The 20,686-nt window shown below is 33.8% G+C and overlaps 1 long non-coding RNA gene and 3 pseudogenes across 1 annotated transcript; 3 read left to right on the top strand and 1 right to left on the bottom strand.

The window, feature by feature from the left end:
* The first annotated feature begins 1,074 nt into the window (after positions 1 to 1,074).
* LOC120161415 lies at positions 1,075 to 14,607 on the top strand. The gene is made up of 3 exons (XR_005519483.1): positions 1,075 to 1,086; positions 6,128 to 6,135; positions 14,451 to 14,607. It is a non-coding gene; the product is annotated as an uncharacterized LOC120161415 (long non-coding RNA).
* On the top strand, positions 2,374 to 5,447 carry LOC120161412 (annotated as a pseudogene).
* LOC120161413 lies at positions 6,549 to 9,016 on the bottom strand (annotated as a pseudogene).
* A 424-nt stretch (positions 14,608 to 15,031) lies between the features above and the next one.
* LOC120161411 lies at positions 15,032 to 17,153 on the top strand (annotated as a pseudogene).
* Positions 17,154 to 20,686: the final 3,533 nt, after the last annotated feature.

Here is a 20,686-nt window from a genome sequence, read left to right as displayed (position 1 = left end):
ATTGCATATAATACATGCAAAGTTGCTTTCTACTTGTCAAAATTAGAACCAATGCTCCTTCCACGTCCATTTCATAGGAGCTTTGAAAATGAAATATGATGATGGACAGTGACTTGCTCCCAATTTTGTTTTTTTAATTATTAACTAAAACAATTGTTTAGTGCCTTAATTAGTTAAAATTAGGTTACCTTGTTTTGGAAGTCTTTATTGAATTCCATTAACTCGTTTTTTTAATATTTTTTACATTTAAATTATTATTTATTGAAATAAAAATATTATAGTGATTATTTTATACTAGTAGCATTAGTTAAGAATTTTAATTAATTATTTAGTTTATTATTAAAAGTGGATTGGAGATGCACAACCCAACTTATCTCAGATCTCAGTGGTAAAGGTAATTGTTTTTGTTCTTAAAGATAATTGTTTGATCACCAGAGACTGCAAGAGTGATTGAGCGTTCATTGTCAAATGGTTAATAATATTTAGAACATAAACTATTTTATAAACACTTTAGCTTAATACAAAAAATTGGATTGGAGAATTTACACAGTTTTTAGCCTTCTTTTTTCCTCTAATTTTAGACTGCTAATATTTGAACAATTGAAATATTTCCTTTAAACACAATAATGGAAATTCTTCTAATGGAAATTCTTCTAGCATAAACCTAAAAAACCTAAATAAAGTACACACACACTATAGGCCTTTGAGGGTAGATGGGTAATTCCATTTTCCAAAACTTGTAGAATATACTTTTAAGGACAAATCACAAATCTAAGGAGATTTTAAATAAATTATTTTAGAGTTTGTGGCTATCATTATACAAATATACAGATTATTATTTTTATTAAATATTTAATCCATTTTACTCATATACTTATTAAATATAATTTTCAAGGTTTGTTAAGCCTCGTATGAAAGTTAACTATTGATATTTTAGAAAATATATAGTTTAAAATATGTTATTGTTTTTTGTACTTGGTGAAGCTTAAAACAATAAACATAGCGACATACAATGATTTATAAAAGTAAATTATAAAAATAATCATGTAATATAGTATTATTAGTAGTTTTTCGCTTAATAGAGATGTACGTGAAGCGAGTTTTATGGAGATCCATCATTTTATACTCAATTAAATAAAGATGAATATAAATTTTTGAAATGATACGACAAAGATAAAGATAAAATTTAGATTTATCATCGGCAATAAAGAAATCATGGATATGACTTTATATGTGTATGAAATTATTATTTATATTTAGATATTATGTAAAAATTTATTTTAAATATTTGTAAACTCACATTTAAATTATATTTTAATTTCTTTTTATTTTTAGTTTAGAGTAATTATAAGGTATTATTTCTTCAAAAGACTCTTAACCATATGACAATAAATACCCAAACACCCTCGTAAATGTCAACTCGAATTTGAGGCTTCAAAAGATAACAATCATCTCTTAATCACTTATATTGCTTGAAGCAAAATCCGACATATATATATATATAGTAAGAATTTTAAAAATAAATATTTCATACATTTTTCTAAATATGAATAAAAGTTTAAAACTTATAGGTACAACTCAAAATATAATTTAAATATATATTTTTAAAAATTTAATTATATTCATATATATATATATATTCGCATAAAAATATATTTTTATAATTCGTTACCAATTAAATATAAATAAAAAAAAATGAATCGGACCTGGTCCATCTGGATTTGAAAATATTTTTAAAATCGGGACTCAATCCAATAAGCCTGGCCATGGACACCAATGAATCATGAATAAGTTAGCAAAATATCAAGGGTATTTAAGGAAAACAATTTTCCTCACGTCTCAAAATCCAATGAAAGCCTGCCAGGTCAGCCTTTCCTTCGTATTCTCCGTAAGAAAGTTTGCTGTTGATGGATACTTCTTTGGTAAATTTAACAGTCATGTAAATATAATGTAAAAGGTGAATTTAGGTTGAATTTCAAAGCAATTTGACCTAATTAAATTTATTACACAAACTTAGGTTGTCTGTCAAAGGCCTTGTCCTAGTTAAAAATATCAAGAACAAATGAATTTATGCCACGTGGGAGCAAGAAATCCCGTGTTTTGTTTGTTGACGAAAATATCCTTACCTTTAATTTTTAGTGACGGAGAAAAAAGTAGGACGTTACAATTTAATTGGTCAACAGACAGAGGGTATATCGACATTTCATTTTGTATTTTATTTTTTCTATTAGTTATATATATTTTTTCTTATATGGGAAGCTCTTTATGTTTGCAGAACTCTCTCACCTTCTAGCTTTAATTAAAAAACACCCCAAAATATATAAATCTAATTAAGACTATTTTTTTAATATTTAATTAATTTCTGAAGATATATATCGAAGAAGAAGCGGTTCTTCTTTTTCAGAGTAGATCTGTGTAGTTCTTGGAACTAAGATGGATTTTTGAACAGGTAAGGCTCTCTTTTACTTAGAATGAAACTTTGTTTTTGATATATCTATGGTGTGTAATGAGTGGTTTGATCACATGCAATGAATCTTATTTCTGCTTTAACTTTCCCTTTTAGCTGTTTTTTAAATTTGATTTCTACAGAATCAGATCTCTTATGTACTTCTTCTACTGTCAGTGATATTTTATATTTTATTTTTAAAGCTATTTTAGTTTGCTTGTTACGACTATTGAAACATCTGTTGCAAGAACCTTTTTAAATTTTAATTTTGACTGATGTTTATGCCTTACTGTTAATTTTACTTTTGTTCTAAATCTATAATTTTTCACAAGTTGTTTTGGTTCATATGTTCTTGCTAATATCTTAGAGAATGCCAAGTGGATTTATTATGTTCTAATTTTTTTTGTTTTTTCTCGAATATATCTTATGGAATATGATCATATATATGGAATTAACCTTGTCTCCGGATGTTGATTCTAATGGATGCTTTTCTTTTTTTTAATATCAGTTGGATTCTTAACAAATGAAAGCATGTGCTGTGGATGGGAGCGGTTAAACGCGAAGCCTCCGATAACATTGAATACTTCTGTTGATGATAGCAGACATCATAGTGCAGATATGAATCACTTAACTGTAGTGACTGAAGATACTTTTGCAAGTTTGCTTGAGCTTGCTGCTAATAATGATGTTGAGGGCTTTAAACGATCCATCGAGCATGATCCTTCCGGTGTTGATGAGGTTGGATTGTGGTATGGTCGTCGGAAGGGCTCGAAGCAGATGGTTAATGAGGAGAGAACTCCTTTGATGGTTGCTTCTATGTTCGGTAGCATCGAAGTTATTAGGCTGATCCTTTCGTCATCGGACGCCGATGTTAACCGTGTGTATGGCAGTGACAAAAGCACTGCCCTTCATTGCGCTGCATCTGGTGGGGCTGCTAATGTTATCGAAGTTGTGAAGCTGCTTTTAGCTGCCGGGGCCGATGTAAATATGGTTGATGCCAATGGTAATTTTCCTGTTGATGTTATTGTTGTTCCTCCAAAGCTTCAAGATGTGAAATTTACTCTTGAAGAACTCCTTCTGACTGAGAATTCCAGTTTCAATTCGAATTCAAGGGTGTCGGCCATAGCAAATTCCGACTCCCCTCCTCTATTGCGTTTGCAGGAAAATGGGTCATTGTCATCTGGTTCAGATTCCCCGACCAAGTTGAGGCCAATTGATGCTTCTACTTCTTCGGCAACAGAGAAGAAAGAATATCCGATTGATCCATCTCTTCCAGACATCAAGAACAGCATCTATTCAGCGGATGAATTTCGGATGTATTCCTTCAAGGTGCGGCCCTGTTCGCGTGCCTACTCCCATGATTGGACCGAGTGCCCGTTTGTTCACCCTGGGGAGAACGCTCGAAGAAGGGATCCTCGGAAGTTCCATTACAGTTGTGTTCCTTGCCCTGATTTTCGCAAGGGGGCTTGTCGGCGAGGAGATATGTGCGAATATGCTCATGGTGTTTTCGAATGCTGGCTGCATCCTGCTCAGTATCGGACTCGGTTGTGCAAGGATGGTACTAGTTGTGCTAGGAGAGTCTGCTTCTTTGCTCATACGCCCGAGGAACTCCGACCTCTGTACGTCTCCACTGGTTCTGGTGTTCCTTCTCCTCGATCAAGTTCTTCCTGTGCTACAGCAATTGATTTTGCTGCTGCCATGAGCCTCCTGCCTGGATCACCTTCATCTGTATCAGTACTGTCTCCATCACCGTTCACTCCACCCATGTCTCCCTCCATGAACGGCATGTCTCATTCTAATGTTGGCTGGCCACAACCTAATGTTCCGGCCCTGTATCTTCCTGGAAGCAACCTTCAATCTAGTCGGCTGCGATCTTCTCTTAATGCAAGAGACATTCAAGCCGAAGACTTCAACTTGTTGCTGCCTGATTTTGATGTGCAGCACCATCAGCTAATGAGTTCTAATTCTTTTAACCGATCTGGTCGAATGAAGACCCTGACCCCATCAAACCTCGATGATCTCTTTTCTTCTGAGAGCTCGTCTCCACAGTACTCAGATCAATCGATGGCTGCTGGCGTTTTCTCTCCGACTCACAAGTCTACTGTCCTTAATCAATTTCAGCAACAGCAAAACATGCTGTCACCTATAAGTACGAATTTTTCTCCTAAGAATATTGAGCATCCTCACTTGCAGGCTTCCCTAACTGGTAGGATGTCTCCTCGAAATGTTGAAACTATCTCCCCGATGAGCTCTCGGGTTTCAATGTTAGCTCAACGGGAGAAACAGCAACAATTTCGCAGCCTAAGCTCTAGGGAGCTTGGCTCTGGCTCCGCTGCCATTGTTGGTTCCCCCCAGTTAATTCATGGTCGAAATGGGGACCCTCCAACGGGAAGCCGGATTGGGCTGTCAATGCTGAAGGGTTTGGCAAGCATCGCAGGTCCTCCTCGTTTGAGCTCGGTAACGGAGATGGGCCCGACTTATCATGGGTTCAATCCCTCGTAAAAGAATCTCCCACTGAAATCAAAGAGAAAATGGAAGCACCGTTCTCGGGTGAGGGTTGTAGCATGAACTCGGATCCGGTCGATAATGCTGCATTGGGTGCTTGGCTTGAGCAAATGCAACTCGATCAACTTGTGGCGCAGCAAAACTGAAACCGGTTTCGTCGAGCCCTCATATGAGGTAGAGACAACAAAAAATGGGTTTTGGTAAATAACATTCGTATTTTTTTCGGATATTCGGGTTTTGGTGGTTATTGAATGTTGAAGGAAAGGTAAAAGAAGATGAGAATGGGAAGGCAAAGAGATCGAGGTCAGTTTTACAGTGGAAACTTCAATTTTCCCCATTTATTATTACAACAAAACAGTTAGAACAGGTTGAGGGATAATCATCTCTTATGTCTTAAAGAAATTATTAGCAGGTTTAGGTGTTTTCTTTTTCTTTTTCAAATATTACTTAATTAGATTATTGCTGCTATTTCGGTATTTATGATCCTTTGATGATGCCACATTCTACTAAGGTTTCTTGCTTAATTCTTATTCCCAATAGCTTCATTGTTGCATATTATTATTCTTTAATATGATAGAGGTGTATTTTTTCCATTTTTAGTACTCTCTTTTGCAGGGAACGAGGAATAATGATATTTTCTATACTTTTTTCCCACTTGCAAATTATGGATATTTTTGGTTCAGTCATCAGTAATTGACGATTAATTCAAATTTATTATGGGGAAACCCTTCAACTCGTAAACAATCAAAACATTGTTTTAATTTTATATTTTTTAGTTATTCAAACATTAAAAGTTCTAATTTACTCAAACTTAAAATTCGAATTGATTAAATAATTTAACTTAAATAACTAAAATTTTGAGAGAAAAAGCATTTTTTTAATTGAATTTTGTAAACTCTTAATTATCGTTGCATGTCAAACAAATAATTTTATATTAGCATTAAATATATCACCAAATACAATCTAAAACATCCGATAAATATGCGACCGACATATATACATGTAATAACCTCGAATAAAACTTTTATTTGTTTCTTAAATTAAGAGAATTTCATGAATTAATCGAAACAGGTTGAAATCGAATGCATTCAAGTTGTAAAGCAATTAATAAAAAATTGAAGGTTTAATAATAATAAAAACAATGTATAAAATGATAAATATCTAAAGGGTAAATAGTATTATTAGTCCCTTTTATTTTTATTGGTCACCGATTTAAATTTAATAAGTTTGATCGTTTCATTATCCATTCATTACATTTTACATTGTCGATTCATTACACTTTGAACCATCAACTCTTGTTAGTTTGATAATATATCTCATTAAAAACAGTAATTTTTTTCCTAATTTGACCCTCAAACTTTAGACTATTAATTTAACCCATTAACTCTCTCAACCTCTTTCCACTGCTAGTGATGGCTCCGATCACCTGCGGTTAATTTTCATTTTAGCTCTTTTTTAACTTACGTCGTTCCAATGGTTAAACGAATTTGTTCTTCCTTAATGACTCGGGTTTGAATAGCATAAGCATAATGTATGCGAGTTTGATCTAAAACTTGAAAAAAAAAAGCTTTTGAACTTTTTCAAAGAACAATGAAGATATTTGAAATAGGAATTAAGCAATAAAACTTTAGTTGAATGTTACATATTCATCATCATCATCATCATAGGATCCTTACATTTTGAAGAAAACAAAAAACAAAAAACAACTAAACCTGGCCATAGTTTCTTTAAAGCATAAGACCGGGATTATCCTCAACTTGTTCCAACTGTTTTGTTGTAATAATAATAATAAATGGTGAGAACTGAAGTTTCCAATGTAAAACTCACCTCAATCTCTCCCTTCACCTTCTCTTCCTCTTTACCTGTCCGAACAAAAAAGAATTGGAATGTTATTTACCAAAACCCATTTTTTGTTGTCTATACCTCAGGTGGGCTCAGCGAATTCGGTTTCAGTTCTGCTGAGCCACAAGTTGATCGAGCTGCATTTGCTCGAGCCATGCGCCCAATGCAGCATTATCAACCGGATCCAAGTTCATGCTAGAACCCTCACCCGAGACCGATGCTGCTATTTCTCTTTGATTTCAGTTGGAGATTCTTTGACAAGGGATTGAACCCATGATAAATCAGGCTCGTCTCCGTTACCGAGCTCAAACGAGGACGACCTACGATGCTTGCTTAACCCATCAGCATTGACAGCCCAGTCCGGCTTCCCATTGGAGGATCCCCATTTTGACAGTGAATTAACCGGGGAACCAAAATAGCAGCCGAGCCAGAGAGGAGGTCCCTAGAGCTTAGGCTGCGAAATTCTTGCAGCTTCTCCTGTTGAGCTAACATTGAAACCCTAGAGCTCATCGGTGAGATAGGTTCAACGTTTCGAGGAAACATTCTACCGGATGGAGAAGCCTGCAAGAGAGGACGCTCTATACTTTTGGGAGAAAAGTTTGTATTTATTGGTGATGGCATGTTTTGCTGCTGCTGAAATTGATTAAGAACAGCAGACTTGTGGGTTGGGGAGAAAACAGCAGCAGCCAATGCTTGATCAGAGTACCGCGGAGAGGAACTCTCAGCAGAAAATAGATCATCAAGGTTTGATGGGGTCGGGGGCTTCATCCGACCAGATCGGTTAAAAGAACTTGAACTCAACGATGGCTGAGTAAGGCCAGATAACTCATTCATCAGCTGATGTTGCTGCACATCAAAATCGGAGAGCAAGTTGAAGATTTCATCTTGAATGTCTCTCGCATGAAGAGAAGATCGCAGCCGACTGGATTGAAGGTTGCTTCCCGGAAGATGCAAGGCTGGAACATTTGGTTGTGCCCAGCCAACGTTAGAATGAGATATGCCATTCACGGAGGGAGTCATGGGTGGTGTGAATGGTGACGGAGACATAGCCGATACTGATGAAGGTGATCCTGGCAAGAGACTCATGGAAGCAGCTAAATCTATAGCTGTGGCACTAGAAATACTTGATCGAGGAGATAGAACAGCAGAACCAGTGGAGACATACAGAGGTCGGAGTTCCTCAGGAGTATGGGCAAAGAAGCAGACTCTCCTATCACAACTAGTACCATCCTTGCACAACCGGCTCCGATACTGAGCAGGGTGTAGCCAGCATTCGAAAACACCATGGGCATATTCACATATATCTCCGCGCCTACACGCCCCCTTGCGAAAATCAGGGCAAGGAACACAACTGTAATGGAACTTCCTAGGATCCCTTCTTCGAGCATTCTCCCCGGGGTGAACAAATGGGCACTCAGTCCAATCATGGGAGTAGGCACGTGAACAAGGCCGCACTTTGAACGAATACATCCGAAACTCATCAGTTGAATAGATGCTATTCTTGATATCGAGAAGAGATGGATCAATCGGGTATCCTTTTTTCTCTGACGTCATCGGGGAATCCAAACCAGATGACAAAGAGCCATTTTCCTGCAAAGGCAATAGAGGAGGGAAGTCGGAATTTGAAACAGGTGACACCCTTGAATTCAGATCAATACTGGAACTCTCGGTTGCAAGGAGTTCTTCAAGAGTTAATTTCACATCTCGAAGCTTGGGAGGAACAACAATAACATCAACAGGAAAATGACCATTGGCGTCCACCATATTTACATCAGCACCGGAAGCTAAAAGAAGCTTCACAACGTCGATAACGTTAACAGACCCACCGGATGCAGCACAATGAAGGGCAGTCCTTTTGTCATGGCCGCACACACGGTTAACATCAGCATCCGAAGAGGAAAGTATCAGCTTTATAACATCGATGCTACCATACATAGAAGCAACCATCAACGGGGTTCTCTCCTCATTAACCATCTGTTTCGAGCCTTTCCAACGACCATACCACAATCCAACCTCGTCAACACCGGAAGGATCATGTTCAATCGATCGTTTAAAGCCCTCAACATCATTATTAGCAGCAAGCTCTAGCAGACTTGCAAAAGTATCTTCAGTCACTACAGTTAGGTGATTCATATCTACACTAGGATGTCTGCTATCTTCAAAAGAAGTATTCGATGGTATCGGAGTCAGCTTCGGGTTTAACCGCTCCTATTCACAGCACATGCTTTCATTTGATAAGAATCATATCAAACTGAGATTAAAAGAAAAGCACCCATTAGAATCAATACACGGAGAAAGGTTAGTTTCATATAAATGATCAAATATTCCATAAGATATTATTCGAAAACGAAAACTCAAAATAAATAGATAAACCCACTCGGGATTCTAAGAAAACAACAGCAACGCCCAAGTCAATGTTTATCAACAACATGTCAGCCAAACCAGATAGTGAAAAAGATCAAAAGCATAAATATCAGCAGAAATAAATTCAAAATAAAAATAAACTCTCATTATATATTATCAGTAAAATTTATAAAGGGTCTTTCAATAGTCAGCACAATCAAACTAAAATAACTTGGAAAGAAATATTAAAAAAATCACTGACAGTAAAAGTAGATAAAAGATCTGGTTCTGGAGAAATCAAAAGAAAGATTCGATTGCATGAGATCACATTAAACTAAAAACCCAAACTAACTTACCAGTTCAACAAATCGATGAAGGTGGGGATTGATTATACAGATCTACTCTGAAAAATAAGACCTGGGTTCTCTTTGAGATGTATCTTAGAAAATGAAAAAAAGAATCTCAATTAGATTTATATATATATATATATATTATTTTTTGGTATTTCTTAAGCTGCAAGGTGAGGCTAGGAAAGGCGATTAATATATAATATTATCATAAATATTAAAAGATATTTAATAAATTTGATTTAGCGTTATTTATTATGTTGATAGATTAATAATATTTTAGGTAAGAAATATGAAAAATTATTAAAAAATTTGGTAACCGATAAACTTTAGTTATCGGTAAGTATCGATATATATATATAAGTGTCCATATTTATTTCAATGTGGAAAAAATTAATTTAAAGTTATTTTTTAGTGAGTTTTAAGATATTGATTTAGTAATTATACAAGTCTAATGGTTTATTTTTATGTTACGGTATATATTATAATTAAATTAAAAATAATAAACATAGATATTACATATTTATTATTATTTTTGGTTAAAATTGTTAAATTTAAATTCTAGATAATATTTTATAAAATATCAAAACAATCAAATAATTTTTTTGTGTAAATGAAATTATTAAATTAATATTGTAGGTGGAAAACACGAAGCACTATTAAAAAATTTTGAAACATAAATTACATAACTTTCAACAAAGTATCGATATATTTTTTTATAAAAAATATCTATACTTTCAACATATCAGGTAAATTTTACCGGTTTTATCATAATGTTACCTGATATGTAAGTCGCTTAGACTCCAATGCGTCTCCCTCAAATTTATATGTAAGTCGTTTGGACTCCAATGCGTCTTCGGGTTTAATTTTTGAAAAATCAGCTAAAATAATATGTAGCGCAACTATAGCGCAATACCAATTATAGCGTGCAACTATAACTGTCGCCATAATCTAACATAAAGATAACGATGAACTATAATTGAAATTCATCTCTAAAGTAGAATCGTAACCACTCCAGCGAGGCACTGAAATTAGTTAGGAGTTAATTTTGACATTATATATTTATAATAATTTTAGTTTTATTCAAATCGGGGATTCCTTTGTCTCTTTCGTGCAATGTGGCGGCTGCAAAATATTTTCTTTAATTAATTATCTGATGTGTATAATAAGTAATTATTTTCTTGGGTAAGTTAAACTATTTACTAATGAGGTTTATAGTTGTCCACGTATGCAATAATAAAGTATTTTATTGAGCAAATATCCAAAACAAAAAGAACTGTGCATGTATGTGAGCATAAATTATTTTAAAATTTTATAAGGCTAAACTAAACTTATAGTCACTGATTTTTTAGGATACTTTCACTTTGGTCAATGAATTTTTAAAGCTTGTATTACAATCACTAAATTTTGATCAGCTTCCATTACGGTCACCGTCATTAGCCATCGTTAAGAAATACTAATGTGACACGTTAAAGTCTACTTCCTAAAAAAGTCATACTTTTCTGAATTGATAGTTGTCGTAAAAGTATAAATTTTCGATGAACTAATTGGTTGTTGGTCAATCCTAACAGAGGAAAGACTTTATTTAGCTAGAAGATTAACATGTATTTTGATTTCAAGTTGATTCGATGTTTAATAATCTCATATCGAATAATTTTAACTTATAGTTTCTTTTAGATCATCGCCTCATTTCGCCACTATTTAGTAATTTTTTTGGATAAAAAGATCACTAAATTTCTTATCTTATTCTCTATCTTTACTTTAATTCAAACTAATCAGATAATATTTTGACCATTATTAATCATCATATCAACCTGAAATTAAACTATATTAATCTTTTAGTCAAATATATCTTTACGATCGTTGGAATTGATTAACAACTGTTCCCTTCATAAAAAATGATATTTTATTGCAATTACAAATTTAAAACCTTATGCTTTTATTCGGGGAAAAAAACTTTGCCGTGACATATCAACCTTTCTTAGTTGCTACTAAATAAGTGACTAATAAAAACAAAATTTTCAAGTAATGTCTAAAATTTTAAAGTAATAATAAAAATAAACTATTTTATTAAGAAATAATAAATGCAATCACAGACTATTTTGAAATCAATGTTATGTACAATATCAATATTATACATAATTATTCAAGTAAGACTTTAAATGTAATATATATCTTAAATTTTACTTGAATTCACTTATATTAATCTCTACTCTTAAGATGACTTTTACTTTCTTAATATATATATATATATATATATATCATTTTTTAATTTTTAATTTATTTATTAATTAATTTTAAATTATATTTTTATAAAAATTGTAAACATATACATTGATATGAGAAAAATACTAAATAGAGTATGCATTGAAAATTCTTCCCCGTGCTGGTGCTTCACGCCTTTTTTGTTTTGATTTTCATTTCATTTGTGCTTTGAATCCACAATTGACCAGATTTGATTAGGTCTTTGGAGTCCGCCCTTTGTAGAATTAAAGTGAACTTCATTCCTCTTTTAAATCCCAGTTCTCGCTCACCGGAACCTCCGGTTACATGCCCTCCTTTTATTCACCTAACCAGTCATCTCTCCCACCTTTCCACTCCCTCGACCGGTTCCAGTAAAAGGCATTTTCCCAACTTTTCCCCTAAAATTGCCACCAATGAGGTGTCGGAATCGTATGGGTTCAGAAACAGTTAGCCTAATAATACAAATGAGAATAAAATATGTGAAAATACTTGATTGGGATAAAAAACAGTAATATATTATATAGTTATATTATAGTTAAGTGAATTAGAATATAGTTTTTGGAAAAATAATATTTGAATTAAAATATTTAATTAATGGTACTAACAAGAACTGATACAAGTGGTAAATAGTTTGATATCATCTAAGTAAAATATCGAATTCGAGTTATTGTGTATGCATAAAATCTTTAATGTGAGACTCACTCACCAAAATTAGATACGTAATCTAAATTAATCAAGAAGGAACATTAGAATCGGGATGACAATTTTTTTAATTAATGTTAGGGGAATGCAATGATATGACCGTTAGGGTTTTAATTTTTTTCTTTATTAATGCGATAACTCATATGTGTTTAAAGGTCAAATCTATTTGAATAGTTTTTTTAAAAATATATATATATTTGGATAGTGTATTAAATATTATTTTTAAGGGATGATGTAGATTTTATTTTGTTTAAATGAGGTGAATCTTAGAGAAAAATACTTGATCACTAAAAGACACAAGGAATACAAGTCTTATCAGGTGTCTATTTAAAAAAGACGTCAGATTTTTCAAACGTTTTTGTGTCATTTTCTCTATTTGACTATAAATTCAATATTATTTTAAAAAATAAAATTTAATGATCTTCTTGTGAATTTTTTTTTCACTCATCTATCTGGGTGATTTTGTCGTGTTTAAAGCATCCAATGACATAAAACAAATTCAAATTCGTTGAGTTGAGTTGCGCTATTTGCAAATATACGACATCTGTTTTATTTTTTTAAAACGTGAAATGATACTAGATTTTATTGAAATAAAAGAAGATGCAACTTAACTATTCCATCAATCAAAGAGAGAATTTTAGGAACTAAGTCTACCAAAAACCTAAAACAAATAACCAAATATGCAATTACAATCGAAACCTTATTTTAAATATGACCATATCATTCAGTAGCCGTCAATAGTATCCAATAATCGTCAATAATATTCATTTGTCCCTATATAATTAGATGTTTTTGAGGCGATGAAAGAGTGATGAACGAACTAAAACAAACTTATATCGTAAAATAGATATAAATATATTAACAAACAATCATAAAAGAAAATCGAACTATTAAAATATTACCAACAATTATAAATGAGATACGAAGAATGTAATAATCTCTACACAATATCATATTTACCACAAAAGTAAATGAACAACATGTCATAAGGCAAAAGAAAAACATATCAAACATATTACAACAGAAGAGTTAAAACATACTAAATAAATAAATATACGTAAAATATGCTAAAGTAAGAAGTAAAAACAGAACATATTTTTTTATATTAAAATAGAATGAAAACCGAATGAATAACGATAAGTTATTAATTTTTTTTCCACATGTTTTTTTCCTTAAATTTTATCCCCGTTTGTATTATCCCCTAAAACCCTCACAAATAAGGGTATTTAAGGAAAGCAGAAATTCCTTGTTTTTCATTATCCAATGAAAAGCTGCCAACCCATCCATTCCTTGGTATTATCCGCAGCTGATAAATACTTTTATTTCGAAAATTTAACCGTCATGTAAGATGAATTTAAGTCGAATTTCTAAGCATTTGAGAGGGGCACTGTTAAATTATTACACAAAACTTATTTTTCGAATAAGAGACATGATTATCCAGCTCAGTTGGTAGAATACAAGGTTCTTAATCTTGAGGTTATAAGATTAAATTCTACGGAGGACATTTCATAATTCGGAGATCTTCTACGGAAACTACTCTCAACCTAGTGTTGGGGACAGACTATCTATCTCCCCTTTACCCCATTACACATGATAACAATGAACAACCATTTTTTATTTTTTCGAATAAGAATATTACACAAAACTTAGGTCGTCTGTCAAAGGGACCTGTCCTAGTTAAAACATCAGAACCCAATAAAATAATGCCACGTCGAACATAAGAAAATCCCAATGACTAAAATAACCTTTCTTTTACTTTTTAATGACATGCTTTCCTTTTTAGAAATGTGGCGCGACAATTTGATTGGTCAACCAACAGGGGCAACAACGTCGTTTCCCATTTTATCTTTTTTTTATTTTATTTTCTCTTTCGACAAGTCCATTTTAATTTTATCCTAAAAAATAGAAACAATTCTTCAATTTTTTTAAATAATGAAAGAAAAAGGCAAAAAGCAGAAGTAACAATGTAACATATGGAATGGAGATGGGAAGCTGTTCATTTTCTCAGAACTCTAATTGAGATTATTTTTCATATTTTGAAAAAATATCTGAAAGACTCAGTTCTTCATTTCCGGGTAGATATAGGGATTTTTGAATTGGTAAGGCTTTTTATTTGGGTTTTAGTTTAAGTTTACTTTAGCTGGAAATTTCTGTTTTGATTTCTCCTCATTACGATCTTTTATATGCTTCTGCTCTTACTGTTTCATATTTTAAAGTGATTTTAGTTTGATATTGATGAACATTGAAAGATTTGTTGCAATCTCCTTTAAATTTTAATGTTAATATGTTCTTCTTCAACGAAAAAAAATGTTTTTACTAAAGTTCATGCGTTTGATCTTTTACGGGGGAAAACTCGAATGAAAGTTAAGAAAGAAAATGGAAGAGAATCGTCTTTGTCCTATTTGATATTCTGTTTTACTGGGTAAATCCCATTTGGGTTTATCAATTTATTTTGTTCTCCAAAATATCTTATGGAATATTTGACCATATATATATATTATGTATGTATGTATGTATGTATGTATGTATGAAACTAATCTTTCTCCATATGTTGATTCTAGTTTTTTTTTAATAAAATCTCGGTTTTTTATCAAATGAAAGCATGTGCTGTGGATTGAAGCGGTTAAATCTGAAGCCATCTCCAATAACGCTGAATGCTTTCGTTCGAAGATAGCAGACATCCTAGTGTAGATATGAATCACTTGACTGTTGTGACAGAAGATAACTTTGCAAGCTTGCTTGAGCTTGCTGCTAATAATGATGTTGAAGGATTTAAACGATGGATTGAGCATGATCCTTTTGTGTTGATGAGGTTGGGTTATGGTATGTTCGGCAAACAGGCTCGAAACAGATGGTTAACGAGGAGAGAACTCCATTGATGGTTGCATCCACGTACGGTAGCATTGATGTTATTAAGCTGATCCTTTCATCTTCGGATGCTGATGTTAATCGTGTGTGCGGCAGTGACAAAAGCACTGCTCTTCAGTGTGCTGCCTCAGTTGGGGCTGTTAATGTATCGATGTTGTAAAGCTGCTTTTAGCGGCCGGTGCTGATGTAATATGGTTGATGCGAACGATCATCTTCCTGTTGATGTTATTGTTGTTCCTCCGAAGCTTCGACATGTGAAATTAACTCTTGAGGAACTCCTTGCAACCGAGAGTTCTGGTTTTGATCGGAATTCAAAGGTGTTAGCCATTGAGAATTCTGACTCCCTACCTCTATCTCCTTTGCAGGAATGTTCAGATTCCCCAATGAAGTCGAGGAAAAGTGATGCTCCTATTTCTTTGGCGTCGGATAAGAAAGAATACCCAATTGATCCATCTCTTCCAGACATCAAGAATATCATCTATTCAACTGATGAGTTCCGAATGTATTCATTCAAGGTGCGGCCTTGTTCACGTGCCTACTCCCATGATTGGACTGAGTGCCCGTTTGTTCACCCTGGAGAGAACGCTCAAAGAAGGGATCCTAGGAAGTTCCATTACAGTTGTGTTCCTTGCCCTGATTTTCGCATGGGGGCATGTAGGCTTGGAGAAATGTGTGAATATGCTCATTGTGTTTTCGAATGCTGGCTACACCCTGCTCAGTATCGGACCCGGCTGTGCAAGGATGGTACAAGTTGTGCGAGGAGAGTCTGCTTCTTTGCTCACACGGCTGAGGAACTCTGGCCTCTTTATGTCTCCACTGGTTCTGCCGTTCCATCTCCTCGATCTAGTACTTCCGGTGCTACAGCTAAGGATTTTGCTACAGCCTTGAGTCTCTTGCCCGGATCACCTTCATCTGTATCGGTTATGTCTCTGTCACCGTTCACTCCACCCATGTCTCCCTCTATGAATGGCATGTCTAATTCTAATGTTGGCTGGGCACAACCTAATGTTCCAGCTCTGCATCTTCCGGGAAGCAACCTTCAATCTAGTCGCCTGTGATCTTCTCTTAATGCGAGAGACATTCAAGCGGAAGACCTCAACTTGCTGTCTGATTTTGATGTGCATCAACATCAGCTTATGAATGAGTTATCTGGCCTTACTCAGCCATCGACGAGTTCAAGTTCTTTTAACCAATCTGGAAGATTGAAGACCCTGACCCCATCAAATCTCGATGATATCTTTTCAGCTGAGAGCTTCTCTCCTCGATACTCTGATTAACCTATGGCTGCTGCCCTTTTCTCTCCGAACCATAAGTCTTTGTCTTTCAATCAATTTCAGCAACAGCAAAACATGCTATCACCAATAAATACAAAATTTTCTCCTAAAAATGTTAAGCAGCCTCTTTGCAGGCTTCTCTATCTGGTAGGGTGTCTCCTCTAAATGTCGAACCTATCTCACCAATGAGCTCTCGAGTTTCAATGTTAGCTCAACGGGAGAAACTGCAAGACTTTCGCAGCCTAAGCTCTAGGGAGCTCATCTCTGGCTCGGCTGCCATTGTTGGTTCCCCAGTTAATTCGCAGGCAAAATGGGGATCCTCCAATGGTAAGCCTGACTGGGCTGTCAATGCTGATGGGTTAGGCAAGCATCGCAGGTCATCCTCCTTTGAGCTCGGTAACGGAGGCGAACCTGATTTATCATGGGTTCGATCCCTTGTGAAAGAATCTCCAACTGAGATCAAAGAGAAAATAGCAGCATCAGTCTCGGGTGAGGGTTCTAGCATGAACGTGGATCCGGTTGATAATGCTGCTTTAGGTGCTTGGCTCGAGCAAATGCAGACTCGTAGCTCAGCAAAACTGAAATCGGTTTTGTTGAGCCCTCGTGAAGTAGAGACAAGAAAAATGGTGTTGGTACATAACATCGGTATTTTTTTTTTGAATTTTTGGTGATTGAACGTTGAAGGAAACGTAAAGAAGAAAAGGTGGTGAAGGTGAAGAGTTTGAGGTGAGTTTTACAATGGAAACTTCAATTTTCACCATTTATTATTACAACAAAACAGTTAGAACAGGTTGAGGATAATCCTTGTCTTTTGTTTTAAAGAAGTTACGAGCAGAATTAGTTGTTTTTTGTTTTCTTTAAATAATTGTAAATTGGATTCCCATTGCTGCTATTTCAGTATTTGTGATCCTTTAATGATGATGATGTAACATTCAACTAAAGTTTTATGGCTTAATTCCTATTCTTAATAGCTTTATTCTTACATGTATCTCCACCATAATATTCGTTTTCTTCTTTGCCTGATATTTGGATTCTAACAATTCCCAGGTGTGAGATTTGTAAAAAGACAATTTTTTTAAAAAAAAATGAGATTCCGAGTATTTCAAAAAAATAATTTTTTATTATACTGATATGAATCTAATCAAATTTAATAATTCTCTTTTAACAGTTCAAAATTAATTAATTTTTATTATGATTTTCTGAAATCTCACATTTGTTTATATATATGTTTTTTTAAAAGTATTTAACTATAATCTTCTAAACATATATTCATTTAGTGATTGAATATAAGGTCTACATGTGCAATGTATCTAATCAACTTATGTTTATGCAAATACGTGTCTTCAACACGTATTGTATATATAATTATTTATTTATTATTATTTTTATTTTGATCCTGAATGATATAAGTTTGGTAGTCTATCGAAATAATTTGTTCACTTACTATTTTAGTTAATATTATTTGAGTACAATTTTAGTAGAAAACTTTTATTATTTCCATAATAAGCTCAATACTTTTATTACATATCCCTTGTAAAATTTAAAGGCTAAGGTTTACTATGGTCTTCTCTTTTATAAGTAAGGGTAAAGTATAGTAATGGTCACTGAACTTTTTCAAAGCTTTCATTTAGGTCCCTCAACTTTACTGCAAACAGACTAAATGTTACAAATGGACTAAATGTTGGGGGACCATATTGAAAACAGACTAAATGTTACATCGAGAACCATATTGCAAACGGACTAAATGTTGGGGGATCATATTGAAAATGGACTAAATGTTAGGGGACTTTATTGGAAGTTTTAAAAGTTGAGGGACCTAAATGAAAGCTTTAGAAAAGTTTAGTGACCATTACTATACTTTGCCCTAAAATTAATTGAGTGACTTGATTATAATATTTTAAAATATAATGACTTATTTGTAAATTTACTAATAATAGAGTGGCATATGTTATAGTATATCCGACAAAAATAATTGAGAATGTTTACTAAGGACACCTTTAACACTGTTTGAAACTCAATAATCTATTCTTACAATCAACTAATTAAATGAATCGAATGTAATATTTTAAAATACGATAGTTTATTTATAAACTTATTAGTAACATGGAAACACGTTACTTTAATAAGAAAAATAATAACTCATGAACAACTAGAATCGTCTTGATTTCAATTTGAAACGAGGTTGATTAACACAAAAAAAATCTCTTGTCAAACAAAATTCTCTTTATCTTATCCACTGATATTTTATACGTCGAAAAACAACCTCGTGCGATAACAAATAACAACAGAAAAGTAGCCGACATGTTTCCAACTAATCAAGTCGATATTGTCAAACACTGGGGCTCTGCACATCAAGTTTGCATGCGATATATAGCTAACGAACACAATTAAGAAAATATATGCAAAGCTCCGGAAAGCAGTCGACTCGGAGTAATGTTGTAAGATCTAAAGCCTTTTGCTCGCGATACATAATATTATAATCTTTCATTATTTGATCGAGCAAGAAGAGCTGCTGCTTTTTCACTCTATATAAACCCTTCGTACACAACAAAGAGCTTCATAACAGCAATCATATTACAAATATCTTTGTAAGGGCTACACCTAGTAGAAGATAAAATGGCAGAGATCTTCTCCATCACTCTTAGAAGTGACTATAGATCAAGGTTCAGGTTTCACCACGGTGGTGGCGCTCTCCCCGCTGTGCTGAGGGTTAGAAATGGATATGGCGGGCCTTTGAATTTCAACTGCAGGAGCAAAGGTGAAGGCTGGTTCACCATCAGCGGCTCTGGCTGGAGAAATTTCTTTAATTCATACAATATCAGTGATATTGTCACCCTTTCCGACGAAACTGGTGACGACGTCTACACCATTAGTGTGCGCTAAAATTCATTAGTTGCAAAATTAAAATCTCTAGATAATTAATTGTGTTGTCTATGGTGTGCTGGTATATTTATGCATATGTTCTTTTAGGAAAGGTTTCTTTTTAATAGTTTACTATTTCTGTAATTTTTTTTATTTTCGAGTTATTACACATATTTTCAATACGTTAGAATGTTTGAAGTCAAAAGATGAGTGTTGGTTGCCGATCTACTTTTTTAGTTTTATAACATAGCAAGATTTCGTTTTGGACATCCGAACTCACTCAAGCCAAAACAACGTTAGACAATTCCCTCATGTTATGCTCCATAATTAATATCATTTTTCTGTTTCTCTAAATTCATCAATAAACTTTAAATATAAATTGTGAAATATTAATGAAAAAATATTTTTTGGATAAATAGTTTTCATTTGAGTCTACTCAGTGAATAGGGTAATAAATAAAGTTGATTAAAGAAGTCTTGGAACATCTAATTTATTTTCTTATCCACTAATCATTTTCCAACTTTATAAAACAAAACAACCTCACTCAATATAAACGAGACATGACAGTCCGATTAATAAATATAAACTATATCGAAATGACAACAAGTGGTAACATGAATATTAATTGTCTGGAAAACAAAACAAGCTCGATTACATGCTATCCAACCATCACGTTTCGAAAGAAAATCGATCGACATCTCGCTTACAGAATGAAGCTTATGATCCTAAGCAATCTAGTTGAATAGGCTAATTAAGTGTTTATGATTGTATTATAATCTTCTGAAACAATAAAATTGAAGTGCAAAACCTAGTCAAAATGTTTTGTCTTATAGTTTTATAAAAAATGTTCTCTTAAACCATATCTGATGACGTCGCTAAGTTTGACCTAGTTTTCATATGCACTTGAAAATATGCATGAAGACGTTGAGGTTGAGGTTGCACTCCAAGTTAACTATCTTTCGATACCTAAAAAAGGAGATTAAGAAAACACCTAAAGGTAATGTAAAAACATTCGACTTTGAAGATTGTCGACAGATTTAACTTTTAAGCCTATGCTCGCGATGCATCAGATTTCATGGTTTTTTTCTTTCTTTTTCTTCATTTGATCGAGTAAGAAAAGCTGGTTCTGCTCTCCATAGTCTATATAAACCCTAAAAGCTAGAGGCAAGGTGGGCAAATCAGAAATGGCAGAGATATTCAAAGTTGTTCTTGGTAGAAACAATGAATCAAAGTTGAGATTCCATCATAACGGC

The sequence above is a fragment of the Hibiscus syriacus genome, unplaced genomic scaffold (assembly GCF_006381635.1).
Source record: "Hibiscus syriacus cultivar Baekdansim isolate YM2019G1 unplaced genomic scaffold, ASM638163v2 tig00111402_pilon, whole genome shotgun sequence".
Classification (NCBI taxonomy): domain Eukaryota; kingdom Viridiplantae; phylum Streptophyta; class Magnoliopsida; order Malvales; family Malvaceae; genus Hibiscus; species Hibiscus syriacus.
The sequence above is the reverse complement of the archived record's forward strand: the minus strand, read 5'-3'. Positions and strand labels throughout refer to the sequence as shown.